The sequence below is a fragment of the Lepus europaeus genome, chromosome 1 (genome assembly GCF_033115175.1).
Source record: "Lepus europaeus isolate LE1 chromosome 1, mLepTim1.pri, whole genome shotgun sequence".
Lineage (NCBI taxonomy): Eukaryota > Metazoa > Chordata > Mammalia > Lagomorpha > Leporidae > Lepus > Lepus europaeus.
In genome coordinates this window covers 173,466,361-173,472,400 of record NC_084827.1, presented here as the reverse complement: position 1 = coordinate 173,472,400, position 6,040 = coordinate 173,466,361, and positions in this window count along the sequence as shown.

The window sequence follows — 6,040 nt, the reverse complement described above, 5'->3', positions numbered from 1 at the left end:
CCCTGCATGACTTTTTTTTTTTTTTTTTTTTTTTTTTTGACAGCAGAGTGCATAGTGAGAGAGAGAGACAGAGAGAAAGGTCTTCCTTTTCCGTTGGTTCATCCCCCAATGGCTGCGGCCCGCGCACTGCGCTGATCCGAAGGCAGGAGCCAGGTGCTTCTCCTGGTCTCCCATGCGGGTGCAGGGCCCAAGCACTTGGGCCATCCTCCACTGCACTCCCGGGCCACAGCAGAGAGCTGGCCTGGAAGAGGGGCAACCGGGACAAAATCTGGTGCCCCGACCAGGACTAGAACCCGGGGTGCCGGCACCGCAGGTGGAGGATTAGCCTATTTAGCCGTGGCGCCGGCCACCCTTCATGATTTTATGTACACTTATATCAATGTCTTTTCAAGTGTTAAAACAGATTGTACATTATTTTGTTATTTCTTATTTTCTTCATAAGAATATTAAATAATTACTGGTGGAGGTAAAATGAACCAGTAATCCAAAACTACAGCTAATTAAAATCTATTTTCAAAGCAGTGAAATTAAAGGAGGGGAAGTAGTATTTGGAAGGGCACTTCAAAGAGTTTTTAGCAAGGGGCGGGCACAGTGGCATAGCTGGTAAAGCTACCGCCTGCAGTGCAGGCATCCCATATGGGTGCTGGTTCGAGTCCTGGCTGCTCCATTTCCAATCCAGCTCTCTGTTATGGCCTGTGAAAGAGTAGAAGATGGCCCAAGTCCTTGGGCCCCTGCAAATGCATGGGAGACCCAGAATAAGCTCCTGGCTCCTGGCTTTGGTTCTGCACAGCTCCAGCCATTGCAGCCAACTGGGAAATGAACCAGCAGATGGAAGACCTCGTGCTCTCTCTCTCTCTCTCTGCCTCTTCTCTCTCTGTGTAACTCTGACTTTCAAGTAAATAAATAAATCTTTAAAAAATAAAAGTCTGTAGGAAAATGGAATTAGAAACTATTGGTGGGGTCCATGAACTTATTGTAAAACAATTATGTGTCTATGCATGGATAACCAAATTCTATTCTCCACTTTACAAATAGGAAGCTGTGACTCAGAGAGAGGTAACTTAATTTCTTCAAGTCCCAGTAGCTACTTAGTGACAGACACAATCCCTTGATGGAAAGGTCTTATGTCTTTTTCCCCCATAATGTATAAAATTCCAAAAAATACCCAACTTTTTGCTAACTGCATTGCTGAGAGCTGTGGATGACATACAAACATGAGAGACAGTGGGTAATTCGATGCACTCATCAATTTTCTATTTTTCTTAACTTGGCAGTTGTTTTACAACATTTTAGCATGCCCTTAAATATATTTGACTTTGGTATCAAAAATAAAATGCAAAAAAGCTGAATTATTGGAACTGGCATTGTGGCACAGCAGGCAAAGCCATTGCCAATGGCATCAGCATCCCTTTTAGGGGCCAGTTTATGTTCTGCCTATGCCACTTCCTGTCTAGCTCCCTACTAATAGCCTGGGAAAAGCAGAGAAAAATAGCTTAAGTGCTTGGGTTCCTGCCATCCATGTGGGAGACCTGAATGAAGCTCTGGGCTCCTGGTTTCAGCCTGGACCAGTGCTGGTGTTGCATCCAACTGGGGAATGAGCAATAGGATGGAAGACCTCACGGTGTGTTTCTCCTTCTCACTGTAACTTGGACTTTCTAAATAAATGAATGCATCTTATTTTTTAAAATCTAAAGCATTTTGAAACCCAATGAAATAATATCTCCTTTTTCATTGGCAACCGTCTTCATAGAATGCATTATGTGCAAAGTAAATTCATACACAGTACCATGAGTAAAACAAGGGACAGCCTTATGATTTCCTTGCAATTCAATAAATTCCCTGTGGCCACATGCAGATCAACCTTTGCTGGGTGTGAACACATTGACACTGCAGGAACAGAGTCAGGTGTTCTGCTGACGTCTCTAATTTCTTTTGGTTGGAAGTAACTCTTTAGAAGAAATAAAAGTCATATACAGCTTCTTCAGTTTGCTTAACTTCTCTTTGTATACTTGAGCACAGTCAACGAATATAGTTCTTTGCAGGTTCTTTTGTTCCAAAGAATGTCCATGACAGCTGAGAGAGTCTCAACAAAACCAGACAGATGCTAGAATTTCTGGGGAAAATGTATTCTTTCCTCATTTAGACACCACCTTGCCCCTCTTCTTCCCTGAAACGACCTTCTGAGATGCAAACATGATGATTTGAAAAGATGTTTTACAATCATCCTGGCAGCCCTGAAATATTTCTCCATAACTCTTCCACTGTTCACTTCCCAAATGAACACAACAGCTGGGCTGGGTCAGGTCAAAGTCAGGAACATGGAATTAACTGGACTCTCACATGGATAGGTGACCCAAATAATTGAGCCATCACTTGTCTCTCAGTGTGTGCACTATCAAGCAGCTAGAGTCAGAAGCAGAGCTAGGACTTGAATGCAGGCACATGAATATGGGATGCAGGTGTAATAATAATAATAATAATGTTACTATTATTTGAGTTTTATCTTATTTGGAATATAGCAAAATATAGTAAAGAATGGCTTTTGGGGGCCAGTGTTATGGCATATTAGCAGCCTCCACTTGCTGTGTTGGCATCCCATATGGGCTCTGGCTACAGTCTCGGGGCTGTTCTGATCCTAATCCAGCTCCCTGCTAGAGCACTTGGGAAAGCAGTAAAAGACGGCTCAAGCTTTTGGGCTTAAGCACCCAAGTTGGGGACCTGGAGGAAGCTCCTGGCTCCTTGCTTTGGATCATCTCAGCACCAGCTGCAGTGGCCATTTGGGGAGTGAATCAGCAGATGGAGAATCTCTCTGTCTCCCCCTCTCTCTTTCTGTAACTCTGCCTCTCAAATAAACAAATAAATCTTCAAAAAAATAAGAATGGCTTTTGGATTCAAACATTCTCAATTCAAATACCATTTTGCAACTTACAGCTATGCAAAATGTAAGATGTGATGAAAAGATCATAGGAGATATGCTAATAGAAGAAGTCAAAAGTTGATGCTAAGTAGCTAAATATCTAAGTATAGATTTAGCTACCTTATGGTGCTAGGAAAATAAGTTTAGCATTTAGGATGTCCATTGCAAAAGAGTTCAAGCGTTTCATTGATATTTCTAAAATCATACACTCTGAGTATTGGAAAACCAAATGTCAACAGGGTTAAACCACTTTAATGACTGTATGTCTGACTTTTATTTACATTTTAGAGAAAATATCCTCCCTTGTCTGGGTCATTTCCTTTCAATCTGCAGGAATCCATGAAGATAATGATGATGATGATGATAAATAACAGCATACCAGAAAAAATAATCAAGAACTAAGCATGAATGAAAACAGATGCAGGTGTTAAAAGCAGCATTGTATCTATATTGTTATCTATAAATTACAATGATCAGACAGGGACTTTAAAGTTGGGTAAGCAATATTTTGAAAAATAGATCTATTTGGATGATTTTACCTCAAAACTGGAAATTATTTTTAAAAGTCAAAAGTAAAAGTAATGCAATAACATAATTAAAAAAATTAACAGATAGGTTTTTAAGACTTTGACATGGTTTGCTAGAGACATAATGAGCAAAATGGAGAATTTGAAAGAGGTACCATAACAAAATATCAGATGACATAATACCACTGACTAACTGGCCTGCACAGCAGCAAATAAATTTTCTTGAAGTTCAAGATGAAGATGTTGGTAGCTGCATTTTCTTCTGAGGCCTCTCTCCTTGGTTCACTACCCACTTTTCTGCCAGTTTCCCTGGTACTTCTATATAAGGCAAAGTCATTTATGCTGCTTTTGGTCATAAAAAAAAGAAGGGTGCAGGGGAAATGGAAGCTTCTCCAACTTCAGTTGTCTTCTGAGTCAGTATTGTCTGCAATTCTACCCTTACTTGGATTTCAAAAGCAAGTTTGCAGAGGTCACTTTCCTCCAGGCAAGGAGGGCTTGGTTATCTGGAAAACACTGTGGTGGAGGTAGCATTGAGAGCTTGTGCAGAGATAACAATGTCTATCCCTTAAACTCCTTGCTGGCAAAGACTAAGGCATCATCTCTCAGCAGTCTGCTTTTTTTCTGATAGTACTTGATGAATTGTGAATGAAGAATGGGCACACAGAGCTTCTTTGACAAAACCATATCATATTTAGAAAAGAACAACCTAATGGGTTCTGAGAAGGGGAGGCAGAATGGATAACATTTAGAAGTTATCAGTGTGCCTTTGTTTTTTCTCAGTGAATTTTAATCATCTTCCTCAAACATAGAGATGATGGATATTTTTATGAACATCAGGCATTTAGCGTTCATTCCATGGTCATTATATTAGATTTCTAGGGTGGGAAGATAATATCTTACTAGGCATACAGCGGAGCTGCTGGGCAACTATTCATTTACCCAGTGGGTTGGATTGGATTTTGGCATCAACTGTGACACCAGCTGCTCCCTTTAGAGTCATGGGGGGCAGCTGCAAACAGTACAAACTCAGCTCACTCTAGGAGCAGCAGCCTTTCTGTGGGCGGCTGCTATGGGAACAGGACTAACAATAAGTGCATTCTGGCCACTGACTTCTGACAGTGCCTTCCACCTGTATTTTCCAGAACTGAGGTGTGTCAGGAGCTGATACAAAATGAATGGAGCCTGAGACGGAAATTCATGAAGCAGGAGTCACAAAAGATTTGGGTGAGAAAATAAAAATTAGCCATTGGATAAGAGAGAATACAGTCTCAGGACACAGCCAAGACCAAAGCCTGAAGTTATGAAAATTGTAAGGTTAAAATTTGGTGTGAGATGTACATTAAAGATATATGATCTCCAAAGTGAAGAAGAGAAAGGAGAAAACAAGAGGGAGGGGGTGGGAGGGAGAGAAGGGGAGGAAGGGAGGGAGAATGGGAATATCACTGTAGGCTTAGAGTTGTATTTATGAACTGTATTAAACCTGTTACAAAGTAAAAAAATAAAACTGTTAAAATATTTTAAAATAAATAAAAGTCAGAGCAAGAGGTTTGAGATTTAAGGAAAGAAAATTGAAACAGGTGAATCACTGAGAGAGCAGTGCAGAGTAGTTTTAACTACTAGTGATTGATTTTTTTGTGTGTGTCAAAACAACTTACTACTTTATTCCTTTTAGTATTTTTTGTTATACTAAATACTATTGGTTGAACTCTGTAATTAACACACAATTGTTCTTAGCTATTTAAATCTAACTGAAAAGTGATCCCTATTAAATAAAAGAGTGGGAATAAGAGAGGGAAGAGATGTACAGTGCAGCACATACTCAATCGGACTTGCCCCAAACAGTAGAGTTAGAAACATACCAGGGGATTCCAATTCAATCCTGTCAAGATGGCATGTACCAATGCCATCTCACTAGTCTAAGTGATCAGTTTCAGTTCATAGTTGATCATAATGATAGGATTAAGAGTCAAAGGATCACATAAACACAGCTAGTGTCTGCTAATACTAACTGATAGAATGAAAAAGGGAGAAAATGATCCAGCATAGGAAGCGGGATACACAGCAGACTCATAGAATGGCAGATGTCCTAAACAGCACTCTGGCCTCAGAATCAACCCTTAAGGCATTTGAATCTGGCTAAAAAGCCTATGAGAGTATTTTAGGCATGAAAAGCCAAGACATTATGGCAAAAAAAAAAAAAATGACCTAAATGAAAGATTTCTGTGAGTGAGATCCCAGAGGAAAGAACAGGTCTTCAAAGAAGGAGGTACCTTTCTCTGAAGGGAGGAAAGAACTTCCACTTTGACTATGGCCTTGTTTAAATAAGATCAGAGTTGGCAAACTCAAGAGGCTTCCATAGCCTTGGCAACTCATGACAAGCCCCTAGGGTGATTACTGATGCCATAAATAAGAGTGTCAATTGTTAAATCAACAACAGGAGTCACTGTGCACTCACTCCCCATGTAGGATATCTGCCTTTAATGTGTCTTACTATGTGAATTAACGTTATAACTAGTACTCAAACAGTACTTTATACTTTGTGTGTCTGTGTGGGTGCAAACTGTTGAAATTTTTACTCAGTATATACTAAATTGAT